Source organism: Rutidosis leptorrhynchoides, chromosome 3 (genome assembly GCF_046630445.1).
Source record: "Rutidosis leptorrhynchoides isolate AG116_Rl617_1_P2 chromosome 3, CSIRO_AGI_Rlap_v1, whole genome shotgun sequence".
NCBI classification, from domain to species: Eukaryota; Viridiplantae; Streptophyta; class Magnoliopsida; order Asterales; family Asteraceae; genus Rutidosis; species Rutidosis leptorrhynchoides.
In genome coordinates this window covers 12313878-12330000 of record NC_092335.1, presented here as the reverse complement: position 1 = coordinate 12330000, position 16123 = coordinate 12313878, and the positions used below count along the sequence as shown (strand labels likewise).

The following is a 16123-nucleotide window of genomic DNA, read 5'->3' as shown; positions in this document are numbered from 1 at the left end:
ATTTGTTTCAAACTAATAGGAAGACAAGGGTTATGGCCTATGGGTAGCTGAGTTAGTGTACGTCTGCACAAGAATAAATTCACTGTTTTGGCAATTGGTACCTCTGTATTTAGAAGTGTGTTGGTACTTTCTACTTGACCTTTATCTTGATTCTTTCCGATTTTTTTCATTACTTTCTTCTACTGCTTTCTCAATTCTTCATTTGTTTTGTATCCTAAACGGTTTCGAGGTTGTGTTGTGAGATAGTAGCCTGCATATGCACAAGTTGCCACACAGAATCCACATCTGTATTTTTGAAAATGTACGTTTCATGAGATTCTGTTAAGATTTCTAGTCAACAATGTATTGTGTATGAGGGGAGCGTATAAACTTTGGAATATATTAAATACTAGTAAAATAACCCGTGAAATTACGGGTTTGTTTAAACGAAATAATTAAATGATATGTTTTAGGTATTAAGTGAATGCTAAAGTCATTTATTTTAATGTCCCGTTTGACTAAGAAACTTGTCGTTATTTTTACAGATATATAGAGGTATTTTCGCATACATATGTAACGTGATTAATTTTGTAAAAAGAATCCATATCTGAATATAATATAATAATTATAATTATAATTATAATATCAAAAGTAAAAAATAATAATAATGTTCGTTCAAAGTTAAGTATTTATATTTTTAATAATAATAATAATAATTATTATTATTAGTAATAATAAATGCCTTTTAAATTTTTTTTAGAAAATTAAAATTACAATTTATGAGAGATTAGTATTTTATTTTATAAAGATTTCGTAATATTTTTTTAATTAATTTAATATATAATTATGACATCATCATTATAAAATTAAAGGGTAATTAGTTTAATGATAGAATCATCATTTTAGAGCTTTATATGACTATATAGATATATAATGAAATTATGTATTTTTTTTTTGAACGGCGATTTTTTGGCATAAGTTATCATTTATTTCAACGACCCTCATCATTTATGAATTGCTACAAACTATAATACGGGCCGCGCGGTGCAGCCGCCGCGTTTTGGTGATCGTTTGGACCTAAAAATGGCGATGACTTTCTATTGTCCGAATAATGTATGTAGTATGTTGAAGCAAATATGATTTTTGTTCAAATGTTAAACCAAAAAAAAAAAACTCATAATATAAAAGCAGACAATAGAAAAATCTGAGTCAAAAATATGTACATAACAATCAAACAAACACTTTTAACAAACTCACTTGATCAAAAACATACACAAAATAATCAAATGATAATACCTTCGATTTAGACTCACCAAATACCTTCTCTTCGTCAGTAACTACGCAACAATTACTAAAAATATTAGTACTAATGAAATGAAAGCTGAGTAAATAGAATGATATGGAGAGGAGGTTAAATTCATAGTACTCCAAATCAAAATTGAAAGTTTACCGCTTTGGTAGCACTTTATATCTCCGTTGAAAGATGAAAATGAAACCTCCAAGATACCTCCCTGTACCGAAACATTCAAACAATCAATATTGTTACTATATATATATATATATATATATATATATTGAGAAGGATGACCTTATTTTAAATAACTATTAACATACAACCATAAAATCCTCACCAATTCCATAATTTGGTTCCACACTGGTGCATACCGGCTAAGCATCAACCTACAATTTACAATCCTTAAAATGGAAATCAGTAATAGAACGGCCTGCACGTTGCCGCAGTTACATTTAATTGTGTAAACATACAATAAAATACGATACAACGCAATATAGGCACATATATTATCAAGTAACATCAGCTATATCGCTCAAACATCACACTTTATTTACAGATACACATAATCGGAGTGCATCCAACGCTGGACACCGACTTACATGGTCGAGAAATTCAATGCTGAAGCAATATGATTAGGTACCCCTGGTTGAAATATATATCTGTAGCAATACTGTCAGCTAGATTAGGTTACAATGGTTGATCATAACTCATACAAAATCATATGCATCTTTATCATTTAATTAAAATACGATAAGTGCTGAACTAAATTTTTACACTCAAAACATGGTGAATAAGTCACTGGGACATATGTATATGTATATGTGTATATGTGTATATATATGTATATGTATATATATAGGGTCATAATCAAGAGGGAAGCACTTTTTTGGGAGGAAGAGGGGGGGGGGGGGGGGGGGGAGTAAATTTTTTTTCGTTTTTTTCGGAAAAAAATTTCAGGCATCAAGTTTAGGTGAAAATATGAACATTTAAAAAAGACACTTTGTGATGAATGTTATTATTTTGGCTGTAAAATGCGTGAAGAAAAAAAATGAAAACATTCAATGCATTGAATGTTTTGATTCTGAGTTTATTTGCATCGTTTTGTTTTCATCTTGTGTGAAGTGTTGTTTTCGAAATTTAGCCTGACTAAACCCAAAACCCTAAACCCTAAACCCTAAACTCTAAACCGTTCGTGTTAAAATATTCAATCTAAACCCTAAACCCTAATTTGTAAACCCAAAACCCTAATTTCTAAACGCTAATAGCTAAACCCTAATTTTTAACCCCCTAATTTCTAAACCCTAATTTCTAACCCCTTAAAAAAAACTCAGAATCAAAACATTCAATGCATTGAATGTTTTCATTTTTTTCTTCGAGCGTTTTACCGCCAAAATAATAACATTCATCACAAAGTGTCTTTTTTAGATGTTCATATTATCATGTGATCTTGATGACTGAAAAAAAAATAAAAAAAAAACGGAAAAAAATTACTTCCCCCACTTCTTTTCATTTTTTTCTTCGAGTGTTTTACCGCCAAAATAATAACATTCATCACAAAGTGTCTTTTTTAAATGTTCATATTTTCATGTGATCTTGATGCCTAAAAAAAAAATTCGAAAAAAGGGAAAAAAATCACTTCCCCCCAAAAAAGTGCTTCCCTCTTGATTATATATATATATATATATATATATATATATATATATATACACACACATACATACATACATACATACCTTAATGTGGTGGGGTGAAGGTGTTGATGTTGTGTGTTGCGTTAGGTTCAAATACGCATTGTTCCTTCTAGGGATCTAAGCACAGGTGGCGGTTGGTATCGTTCGTCATCTCCCATGTCCATGACCATTGTCATCCATAAACTATTCTGAAATAAAACCACAGTTGATACAAATGCTTGAACAATCATCCACACAGGTCACGATACATAAAATAGAATCAAGACTTTAATAAGGAACGGAATAATAGATATACATGTTAATGGCATAACAACAAAATAAGTCGTAGAGTGAACATGTAGATGTTAAAACTTGAATCATAAGTTCTTGTTATGACTTGTTGTTTAAGGGGAACAGATCATAAGTGATTTATAAAATTGTATTCTAAACAAATTCATCGCGAAATCTGAAATAAGTTTGATAAATATGTATTTATAAACTTCTAGTGCTCTGCATTTTGAGTAAAAAAAATTTAACAGCTACTTTTAAACAGCTTTCGGGTCCCACAGATTAAGATTTAATACCTTAGACTGGGATCATCGCAAAGTACAGTCTTTCACCTTTCTATGGACAACTTATTTGTCAAAAACGGAGTTATGGTTTAAAACTTAAAGTCTCCTGAAAACAGCCCCACGCCGATTTTTTTTTTACAACACATGTCGCTGTTGCTGCACAGCAGCAACCCAGCAGCAGCTCCAACCCTTCATTTTGACGCCCACTTAAAACATATTTACACTCGACAAAACCAAACATATCATATACCATTTTAAAGCTTGTCGGGAATACTTTCTATCCTTATTAATAGTTTTCATCCAAACTCAACCATTTTTAAGTTACGGGCCCGCAACGTAGGACCGAGAGTCATTTTAACACTTTTACCCAAAATGACACGAAAAATGGTTGACGACCCAAACTCTTAACCAACGTATCCGTGTAACCCAAAAGAACTTCACACTTTAAAATGACTTTATAAACCTGTTGACAACTTCAAATATGCAAAAATTATGTAAACGAGTCAAAATGGACAATTCCGACCCAATAGAATCATTATTTCCCACTTTAACTAAAATAAGTTGAAGACTCCTTTTTAATTTATCAAAACCTACCAATACACTTAACACGACATGGTGGACATGCTTTAACCATCCCTATAAATTTGTCAAAGCAAAATATTCTGGTCCTAGATGATCGAGATAAACCATCTGTTGTTAGTATTTGACTACACCTATATGTACAAATAAACTACAGCTTACAGTTTTTATAAAAAAAATAACAGCTTTAATCTTAAGGCTATAGCCAACAGCTATTATGAAGTATGAAATTTTGTAATAACCCGTGAAGTAAAACCCAAACAGAAAAGTATACACGTAACTGATGTAAAGCTGAAAAAATAATTACTTAATAAATTTCAAAGGTTTTGATCTGCAAATCAAAATAGTCTTGTTTCTTATGGATCTTAATCTATCTATCTATATACTAGGTATTAGATTAGTTCAACTTTAAAAACATTTTGTATGATGATTTAGGCAATTGATACAAAAAAACAGTCCTTACAAAACTAAACGCAAGGTAATTTTGACGTCGACGGTTTTCCCTACTAATCACTCGATACGGATCAACGCAGATGGTACGACAAACAAATGGGATCTCTCCATCACTATCAGTTACAATGGTATATACGAATCATTAAGCTCATATAACAAACGGTAGAAGACAACTTAGAAATTTCCCGAAACTGGTATCTAGATCATAATTATAAATGCGAGAAAAATAGTATATAAGGATTGATGACAAAATGTCATTTTTTGATCCAAAGTAAGAATATCTCTTCTTTATCCTCTTAAGAAGTTGAGCCATCAGTGATATTTATCAAGTATAAAAAAAAGGTTACAATGCGAAGTGGATTACAATGCCATGTCCAGGAAGGGCAACAAAACTCCTCAAGACAAATGAAACTTATAAGTTTAGATATTAAACCCCATCACCAACAATACCAAACACAACAGCTATAATTGGTTCATTCACCTAATAAATAAATGAAACAAATGAACAAACAGACAAATCAAAGGGAATGAATCGTTACCAAATATTAGTTAAGCTCAGATATGAAATTGTGGGCGAAAGAAGTCCGACAATCCGCCATAGCAGCAAACACAAACGATTGCCTCGCCTTATAGAACAACAATCATTACAGCCATCGGCGATACAACCATAACCGCCATGGACACCTTCACTGTCATACAATGGAGCAGAGGAGATAAAAATATGATAATTCGAAGTAACAATTGGAAAAAGTAACGTCATTAACAACCTCTGAAGCATATAATCGAATAAAAACTGTAAAAAAAAAAAGTTATAATGAAACTCACTGTTCAAGGAAGACCGCAGACCAAGACGGCTGCTACCGAAGCCCACCAAGTAAGCTAAAACAACAGGAGATGGTGAGAACGGTGCACTAATTTTTTTTCTTTCAATCGTAGCCAGAAATTAGGGTTCATAGCGAATATGCCGCGACCCTAAAACATGGAATGAAACGTTCATCCATTAAACAAATAAGCACGATGGTATTGAAACCCTAATTTGTTTTCATTCAATAGCAGCCAGAAACTGTTATTTTGTTCCGTTTAGTAGAAGTCGCAAATTAGGGTTCGCATCCAATTTAGTGCAACCCTAAAACAACATAATAAAAAGTTCAGGGTGCAAACAACTGATGACGATGGTGATGGGGAAGAAGAACCCTTAATTGTATCCTCATGAACGCTCTCTTTTTTTGAAAAATGAGCCCACCGGATTTTTTCAAAATTGTGTTTCCCCATTCTCGCCTCCCTATTCCGCCACCAAACACCAACTTCAACCTATTTCTTTTTCTTTTTCTTTTTCGGTGAGCTCTTAATTTCTCTTTACTTTACTTCTACTTGCTTTCTTCATTTAATGGTGGCTTTTGTTTTAAGAGAAGAGGTGATGAAGATGATGGTGGAAGAAGCTCCCAGAAGAATGGGGAAGGAGATGAGTGGGTGAGTATTTTGTACGGAGTGTTTAGGTTAGAGGGGAACAGCATAACAGTGGGACTTAGGCTTGGTAGCCAATAGAAATACAGTAAATTTTACGGTCAGTGGGACTTAGGCTCGGTAGCCAATAGAAATGCAGTAAATTTTACGGTATAAAAATAATTTTTGGAGCAATGCGAGTTAAACATTTTATATGGGATTCGCTAACATGTGCCATATGGTATATGTTAAAAAATATTTATTAACTCAAAACTTTATTAAATACACATTTTATTTTGACATCTCTTAACATTATTGAATGCAATTTGATTTATTTAAAGAAACAATTACCATCATAAATGCATCTTATCATGTGCATGGTGGCATATTGTAGCAAAATCCATTTTATATATACCAGTAATCATTCATTCCATTCTGATTCAACACGGCAGAATGACACTTTTTTCCTTTTTATTACTTTTAAAAATATTTTCTCTTTTTATTGTGAAACTTTTTTCCATTTAGTAATATATATCACTATATATACATTAAAAGAGAGTCTCGATTAGCTAATAAATGTTTTCAAAACCCTCTTAATTACCATTAAATTAAAAAATTACATTATAATACCCCTTGATCCAACGGTTCTTAATCATCCATCAAAAAATTAGCTAATAAATCAATTTTACATACGCTCCATCTCTAAAAATACCCTTGATCTAATAAAAAAAACACGGTATCTAACAAAATTAGGTGTTTCGTTCACTTGGTAGTTATCAAATATACACTTAGGGTTTCACAAAATCATTAGCGACATAAAAAAAACAGACTTCTTCTACTACGGAGGTTGAAGAAAACCGGATAGCCTAATCCTTTTTGTTTCTATCTGATTATTGACGATAACGACTGGATAATCACAGATTAGGGTTTAAAATCGCTATAAAGTCACCGTCTTCTCTACCAAATCTTCTTCACAGCTTTTATCAATCTCGATCAGGTATTTAACGGGTAATTTAGGTTTTTTACAATTCGAACTATGCTCTAATCTTGAAATTAATCGGTGATGTATGTAGTTTAATTTGTTTAAATTATTTTGTCTATTATGAATGATTATTGTTTTTTTTTCTATGCTTACAGCTAACTGTTGCAAATATAAAGATGAGGATCAGTATTTATTCTTACGAATGATAAAAATGATTTCTCTCTCCTCCCAAAGGCGATTATGGCGTGAGATCTTCAAGCGTCAAATCGTGCCCTAATTAGGGATTTGTGAGCCAATTTTCTTCGATTCAACACTCATCTTGTATAGTTTTCATTCGTTTTTTCAATCGTCTCTTTCAATTTGTGTATAGATCCTTCGTTTTTGCATCATGTCGCCTTATAAACGCTCAAAAAGAAAAATTAGAATTCCGATTAAATTCACAAATTCAGTTCATAACTTGCAATCCAAAGAGATAACGAGTGATCAGAGTTCGGATGAGAAGGATACAGATCGTGTGAATGAAACTAATGCTGTTGATCCAGATCCAGGTATGGGACAGATAAATGACAGGAGTGTTGAAGAGCCACTTAATACGAGTAGCATAGATCAATTTCCTCCAATTGGTAAGAAAATTCATACTCCTACTACTGAATCTAAGAGAGTTGTTAATGGTAATGCTTCTAATGTCTCTGATAAGATTCATGATGTTATTGATAATGGTGATGTTAGTACTATTGAGGCTACTTGTTCTGTTAAAAGTATACCTGCTGATTCTAAGCAAACTAAGGCACAAAGCTCTTATGCTAAAATTGCAAAATCAGAATTGGATAAGAAACTGAGCTTTATTCCTTTAGCTAAGGATAGTGATGGTGAGGATATAGTTGTATTTGATGAAGTTTTAGTGGCAGAAGGGGGCTAGTAGATGGGATAAAACTGCTTATGGTTATTTGATAGGTGGTAATATGCCATTTAGTGCATTGCAGTATAATCTTAGAAAGATGTGGTATAAGTTTGGTATTAAAGATATCAGTATGGATCAGAATCAGATTTGCTATTTCAAGTTTAGGTCTATTGAAGGTATGAATGAAGTTATAGAAAAAGGACCTTGGATAGTTAATGGCAAGCCATTGTTTGTTGATAAATGGAATCCTGACATCAATATTGAGAAAGTTGAACCAAACAAACTGCCATTATGGGTTAAGCTTGTTAATGTACCACTAGAAGCATGGAATACAAAAGGTTTGAGTACTATTGCAAGTAAATTGTGTAATCCTCTTGTTATGGATAGTATGACTGCTAGCATGTGTCATAATGGAGTTGGGAGAGTTAGTTATGCTAGAGTAATGATTGAGGTTGAAGCAACTAAGGGGTATCCAGATCACATTGATATTCATTACAAAGATAGCATGAATCTAACTAAAGGTATCAAGAAGGTCAAGGTAGAGTATGATTGGAAACCTGCTTTATGTCAGCATTGTGCTGTTTTTGGTCATAACCATGATGTATGCAAGGTTAGACCTAGGACAAGTACAGAATTGGAGAATAAGGAGAAACAGAAAGTAGTTGATGAGGAAGGATTTGAGGCAGTTCAAGCTAAGAAAGTGATTAAGAATAAGGTGAAACAAGCTCCAAAACAGGTGTATGTCCCAAAGGTGGTAGCTCCACAACCTGTTATGAAAACACCTAATAAGAGTTGGAGATTGAATAATGATAAGGCAAAGGACTTATTGGCTAGTATGAACAAGTATGCAGTTTTGTCTTCTAGTAATGATAACAGTTACAATGAGGATGATGTCTTGGATTCTAGTCTTCAGAATGATAGTCATTTGAGAGAAAATGAAATAAGGGGTATTGATCCAGGTATTCTGGAAGAAGTTCTTTAAGATTTTTATGGATTTTAAAGTTGCTTATTGGAACATTAGGGGTATGAATACTGTGAATAAACAGGATGAAGTTAGAGATTTTATAAGGAATGAAAAAATAAGTGTGTGTACAGTTATAAAAACTCATCTCAAGCCAAGTAGCATTAATAAGGCTTGTAGTTATATTTTTGGCAACTGGAGTTGGATATCTAATGTGCAATTTAGCCCCAATAGCTGCAGAATAGTGATTGGATGGGATAATAATGTGGTAAATGTCATGGCATTACATGTGACAGCACAAGTGATTTTCTGTTTGATTGAGTCTGTTGATAATAGGCATAAGTATTACTGCAGTTTCATTTATGCTAGTAATAGTGGCAGACTAAGAATACAACTATGGGAGGAACTAAAAGCTCAAGCTCATATAGTAAATAAACAGCCATGGGTGCTCATGGGGGACTTTAATGTAACCAGGGGTGTTAATGAACATAGTTCAGGGTGTTCTGTAATCACTGATGAAATGGTTGAGTTTAATTCATGTATTAGTGATATTGAGGTGGAGGATTTGGGGAGCACTGGATTTCATTTCACATGGACAAAATCACTTAAGAATCCTCTTTGTAATGTCCTAAGGAAATTGGATAGAATAATGGTTAATGAAAGTTATGTGACTAGGTTTCCTCAAGCATATGGAGTGTTCCTTCCTTTTTTAATCTCAGATCACAGCCCTGCTATTCTAGGTGTGCCTAGTGGTGTAGTTAAGAAGAGAAGATCTTTCAGATTCATGAATCATATAGCAGATAGAGATGATTTTTTACATACAGTTGCTCTTAAGTGGAATTGTAATGTTGAAGGTCACAAAATGTTTCAAGTGGTTACAAAATTAAAAGCTCTAAAGAAAGACCTTCATTATCTGAATTGGAAGCATGGGGATGTGTTTCAGAAAGTGGTAGATTTAAGAGAAAAATTAAGAAAATGCCAATCTGAAGTTGAGAGTAATCCTCATGATCATGATGTCAGAGTAGCTGCTACAGATACTTTACTAGAATTTGAAAGGGCAAAGCAAGAGGAGCTTACTTTGCTTAAACAAAAGGCTAAGATTAAATGGTTAGCAGAGGGTGATAGAAACACTAAGTTTTTTCATAGTGTTCTCAAAAACAGAAAGCAGAAAAGTAAAGTTGCAAGTATATGTGATGAGTCTGGTACTAGATTTTATGGTGATCAAGTGAGTGACCAGTTTGTTAAGCATTTCAAGAGCTTCTTAGGAATAAGTGTTTCTTGTAGATCAATTGATGAATTTAGTGATATCTTCACTAATAAACTTCCTGTTCAAGATGCATTGGAGATGATCAGAACTGTTACAGATGAGGAAATCAAAGCAGCCATCTTTGATATTGATAGCAACAAAGCTGCAGGCCCAGATGGTTACTCTGCACATTTCTTTAAGAAAGCATGGAGTATAGTTGGGCAGGATATATGTTTGGCTATTAAAGAATTTTTTGATACAGGAAAATTATTGAAGCAAATTAATACTACACTTGTTGCATTAATTCCTAAGATTGATACTCCTCATAAAGTGTCAGAGTTTAGACCAATAGCTTGTTGCAATGTATTATACAAATGCATTAGCAAAATTCTCACCAATAGAATTAAGGTTGGGCTTGATAAAATTGTGAGTTGTAACCAGAGTGCATTCATACCAGGCAGATCAATTCATGATAACATTTTGGTTGCTCAGGAGGTGTTGAAAGGTTATAATAGAGCTAAAGGTCCTAGTAGGTGTGCAATCAAGATTGATATTCAAAAGGCTTACGACACAGTTGATTGGATTTTTTTGAAGGATACTTTGGTTAAGTTTGGTTTTCATGAGAAAATGGTCAGGTGGATCATGGCTTGTATTACAAGTACTTCCTTCTCAATTTGCATTAATGGTGAAGTGGAGGGGTTCTTCAAAGGAGGTAGGGGTCTAAGACGAGGTGATCCTGTCTCACCATACTTATTCACATTGGTTATGGAGGTGTTTTCTCTTTTCATGAAGAAGTATACTCATCCTAATAGTGGTTTCAAGTACCATCATAAGTGCAAAGGTATGAATCTTAGTCACATCTGTTTTGCTGATGACCTTCTTGTGCTATGCAAGGGGGATGTGAAATCTGTGAAGATTGTAAAGAAAGTATTAGATGTGTTTGGGCAGGTGTCAGGGTTGATCCCAAATGTTAACAAAAGTACTATCTTTTTTGGTAGTGTTAAAAATGTTACCAAGTCCAATATCCTAAAAATTCTTCCTTTTGAAGTTGGTAACTTGCCTATGAAATACTTGGGTGTTCCTCTGTTGGCCAAGAAATTAAGCATTAAGGATTGTGATTGTCTAGTAGATAAGGTGAGGAAGAAGGTTATAAACTGGAGAACTAGGAAACTGTCTTATGCAGGTAGATTGCAATTGGTTGCTTCAGTTTTATCTGCTATGCATATCTATTGGGCCTCAGTGTATGTTCTTCCTAGTGGTGTTATTGGTGATATAGATAAATTGTTGAAGGGTTTTCTTTGGAACCAATCTGACTGCTCAAAAGGTAAAGCCAAAGTTGCATGGAAGGATGTATGTGTTCCTAAGGATCAAGGTGGTCTTGGTTTAAAACCACTTAAGGAATGGAATGAGGTACTTCTTGTTAAGCAAATTTGGAGGATCATTAATAAAGAGGATTCTTTGTGGAGTGTTTGGGTTAATTTAGTCAAATTAAAAGGTCAAAGCTTTTGGGATATTGGTCCAAGTCAAAATGACAGTTGGGGATGGAAGTTTTTACTTAAACTTAGGGATAAAGTTAAGCATCATATTGGATCAGTTGTGTACCTGGGCAGAGTGAGGTATTAATGGATTAATAATGATGGTAAGAATGTTCCCTTTTCTACTCAGCAAGTGTGGGATGATTTAAGAAATAATAGAGCAAGGGTTTGGTGGTATGATGCTATTTGGTTTAAAGGATATGATCTAAAGCAAGCTTTCATCCTTTGGTTGGCTATGTTAAATAGGCTAAATACCCAAGATAGAATGTCAGAATGGATGCCTAATCAAGATCTAAAGTGTGCTTTTTGTGGTAAAGAAGCTGACTCTATTAGCCATCTGTTTTTTAAATGTGAATATAGTTTGAAGGTTTGGAAGAATATAAAGCAAAAGTTGATTTATAAAGGTCTGACTTTTGACCTGCAGAGTATCATTCAAGGTATATGCAATTATCCTGTGAAAAGTAATATTTGGAGCATTCTGAATAGACTGGTTGTTGCTGCATGTGTGTATTTTGTATGGCAAGAAAGGAATAATAGGATCTTCAAACATGAAGCTAAGCAAGTGGAAGGGGTATGCAACTTAAGTAGTGACTTCATCAAATGTAAATTGTTGACTTTCAAAGTCAAACAATCTGTTGCTGTGAAGAAAGTTGAAGAATTGTGGGATTTTAAATGGTAGTATGTAGATGTTTGTGTATTGTTTTTTGCATTGACGTTGTATTTGATGTATTGTTGATTGTTTTGTTTTGAGGCTGTGGGTATGTCCAGGCCTATGTATGTTTTCAAAAATTAATATAAGTTTCCAGTTTGCCGCAAAAAAAATATAAAGATGAGTTGATACTCTTTTACAGCCATTTTAATGAATTTAATCATGAATGAATTTGATTTGCCTTTAATTCTTTATCAGTAAAATGAGCGTATTTTTTTACAGCCTAAATCTGCTCTTCCTACGTTGGCAGCTCTGAAATTTGCAAATGGTGAGTTCCTTGCTTCTATTTGAATCTTTGTTCGTATAATTTGTGTCTGTTTATAGTGTTACAAATGTTTGTTTTGTTAGTTGATTTTAGTTTGCAGCTGGTAATTGTTTAATGTTCTTCGGTTGTGTTTAATGATTTTATATGTATAGATTGATGATGATGTCATTAGGAATATTGTCAGAGAATGGGCTACTGAGGTACAAGTTGTTGATTATGTTTTAGACTGGGCTGTTGTTCACATGTAGTAGTATGCTTTATTGAAATTTCTTTTGAATTGGAGTTGTTTCGTCCTCAAAATTGTTGCCTGTAATTGAAGCTTAAGTACTAATGGTGGTGTCAAAACGGGTGGGTTGGATACGAAATTTGATTTAATTATCTTGATTTGATCCGATGCTGATAGCAACGCCATTTTAAGTCAAATTAGTGATCCAATCGTTGCTGCTTCACTCCTTCTACACAATGACAATCAATTCAACAACAACAATACCCAATCCCATGTGAGTGGGGTATGGGGGAGGTGGGATGTAGACAATCCTTCCTCTATCCTAGAATAAAAAGAAATCATTTACCCACCCCGAGTTAAACACTCACAAGAGCAGAGAAAGTCCTCTCTCTCTCTATTCGACGGGTAAAGAGATTGCTTTCAAGGGGACCTCCGGCCATAAAGAGTGAAAAAAAAAAGAAAAAAAAAAGAAAATAAATAAGAAAATAAAAAATAAAAAATAAAATAAACAGAGACGCCATGAAAATGGTAGAATCAAATTTTCATAGGATTTACATCGTGCCTGGAGTTCAATTTAGGCTCTAAGCGACAGTCGAGTCGCCAATAAATCGACGCTTGCTAAGTTTTATCATTATTTTTTTAATGATCTCTGATTTTGTTGTTTGTGTTCTTGAAAATGTGATGAGGTGCTGTGTAATTTTTGTTTAGTTTCATCAATTTTGTTTCAGCTTTAGCTAAATAAATAATTACAGTAGTATAATCTTTTTTTTCTCAAAAGGTCAAATAATAGTTTTATTATATTATCAACTTATTGAGCTCTTTCTTGTCTATGTTCTTGAAATTGTGATGAGGTGTAATGTAAATTTTGGTTTAGTTTCATCAATTTTGTTCCGAGAAGACCACAATTGTGACAACGTGAGCTAATAATAGTATTATTGTTAGTTTCTTTAACTTTACATCTCATGTGCTTAGAAGACCACAAGGATATTGATTATTGATGTTATATATTTGGATATATAATTCACGTTGAGGGCTTTTTAGTATAGTAATGGAACTGGTAGACATTTGGTTGTATGGACGTTTAATTATCAAATAATTAGGTCTTAAGGTAATGTTAATCGGCATTAAACTTGTGAATGATCGTGTTTGATGTGTTTTTCTGTATATTTTCTTCTCACACACTTTGTGTTGCATCCTTTTAGTAACACATGTACTAAAAGAATAGTAACTTCTCTTAGTGGACACCGACATTTGTTGAAGATGAATCATAAAATATGTACAAAATGTATCTAATCTTTGTACCTTTGTAGGCGGCAGTTAGTTTAGGGGTTGGTTTACTTGTCTGGGTCAAGGATCCAGACGATGCTTGGATCGTTGGAGAAGTTATTTCGGTTACTGGTGACGATATCAAGGTTGCTTCTTACATCAGGCAAAACGGTTAGTATTTTCAACGTCTTTTTTCCAACAGTTTTGCTTTTAAGTTGGTATTTTTTTCTGAACATCATTTGTAAGTTTTTCATCTTTACCTTATTAGAAGATTAGTTAAGGAGAAATATGATTTTTTTTTCTTGCATAATTTGGATCCCTTATTGTTTTTCTTGATGCTAATTCTAGGTTGTTGCCAAGTCATCAAATGTATATCCAAAAGCTGTGGAAGCACCGCCATGCGGAGTCGATGACATGACAAAGCTGGCTTATTTGCATGAACCTGGAGTTTTAGCTAACATGATGTTGTAACTTTGAGTTTTGACAAGCATGACAACTCTATTGATCGTTTGTCGGTGTATTTTATGTATGTGCATAAAAATATAATAATCACACAAATTCCTCATGTTGTTGGCAGTGGTGGAACTTGGACGAATTTTTGGAGGGGGCAACATTTTTAATGTATAAAACTATTATTATTAATTAAGTTGAAATGTAGAATTAAATACTCTATACTCCGTGTTATGAAGTTATTAAACTAACGGTTCCCCTACTCCAATGTAACTAAGAAATAAGTTAAAAGATTGAAATGACAAGTGAAGCCCAAAAAATAAGAATCCTATCTTTATATATTTAAATATACTACTCCATATTTTATTAGAGTATTACTGTATTTGTTTTAGTTAAAAAGAAAATGAAAAAAAAAACCCTCTACTTTCTCTTTCTTCCCATCCATCCTTCTTCTTCCTCTTTTCTTTTCTATATTTTTCTTCATAAAAGTTCATCTCATATTATTATCACCCCTAAAATCATCATAATCAAACACTAATTGCTTGAAATCTAGATGGGGCGAGTGCCCCTCACTGCCTCCATTAAGATCCGCCCCTGGTTGTTGGTCTTGCTTATTTCTCAAAATGGAAAACGAGAATGCGCGTGTTCATGGTTCTACATGTGAGGTACATATGTTATTTTCTGTTGTCCATCTGTAGCAAATATTTTCTGTTGTCCATCTGTAGCAAATTTAAGCTGGCGCTGGCATATAAAGAGACAAATATATCTTGCTTTATAAAGACATTTATAACACTAATAAATGATAAACGGAGATAATCCTGACAAGGACTCCAAGAAAAAAAGACCATGTACAATGGGCAAGGGACAAATGAGCATACAATTTTGCGTGCTTGAAAGATATGTTCTTGGATAATATATAATGCTTTCGTGAACTAGCTATGTGTAACCTTTACTTTGATAACATCATAGTGTAAAATATAAATAGACATGCTTTTACATGTAGGTATTAGTTTGGTTCCGGAAATTTTACATGCATTCAAAGATTACGTTAAAATTCTCATTATATGTGTCAATATGGCGACTTTTATAATTAGTCAAGTGGGTAATATATTATGTTAAGATTCTTATTATATGTGTCAATATGGGTGGTTTTTTATTTATATTTTTAAACATTCAAAATGTTATATTATTTATTTGTGTTATCATAGAAAGTAATTTATTATAATATGTAGGGTATTGGGTTTAGATTTAGGCTTTAGGGTTGAGATTCTAGGGTTTAGGGTTTATATTTGAGGGCTTAGGGTTTAGGGTTAGGGTTTAGAGTTTTTAGGGTTTAGGTTAGGGATCAGGGTCTTGGGTTTAGATTTAGGGTGTGGGATTTAGAGTTTAGGTTAGGGTTTAAGGTTTAGATTTAGGGTTTAGAGTTTAGGTTTAGGGTTTAGATTTAGGGTTTAGGGTTTAAATTCTAGGGTTTTGGGTTTAAATTTAGATTTAGGTCTAGGGTTTATATTTTAAGGCTTAATTTTAGGGGTTAGGTTAGGGTTTAGGATTTAGATCTAGGGTGCAGGGTTTAGAGTTTAGGTTTAGGGTTT

The 16123-nt window shown here is 33.3% G+C and overlaps 2 long non-coding RNA genes across 3 annotated transcripts; one reads left to right on the top strand and one right to left on the bottom strand.

Annotated features, from left to right (window-relative positions):
• Window positions 1-1172: 1172 nt before the first annotated feature.
• Window positions 1173-6044, bottom strand: LOC139895746 (uncharacterized). Of its 2 annotated transcripts, none has more exons than XR_011776006.1 (5): window positions 5373-6044; window positions 5087-5236; window positions 3007-3152; window positions 1611-1943; window positions 1173-1490 (listed from the first exon to the last, which is right to left on the bottom strand). It is a non-coding gene; the product is annotated as an uncharacterized lncRNA (long non-coding RNA). The 2 variants fall into 2 exon arrangements; XR_011776005.1 differs by having other exon boundaries at window positions 1611-1932.
• A 715-nt stretch (window positions 6045-6759) lies between these two features.
• Window positions 6760-14236, top strand: LOC139895745 (uncharacterized). The gene is made up of 3 exons (XR_011776004.1): window positions 6760-6987; window positions 12547-12592; window positions 14126-14236. It is a non-coding gene; the product is annotated as an uncharacterized lncRNA (long non-coding RNA).
• The last annotated feature ends 1887 nt before the right edge of the window (window positions 14237-16123 follow it).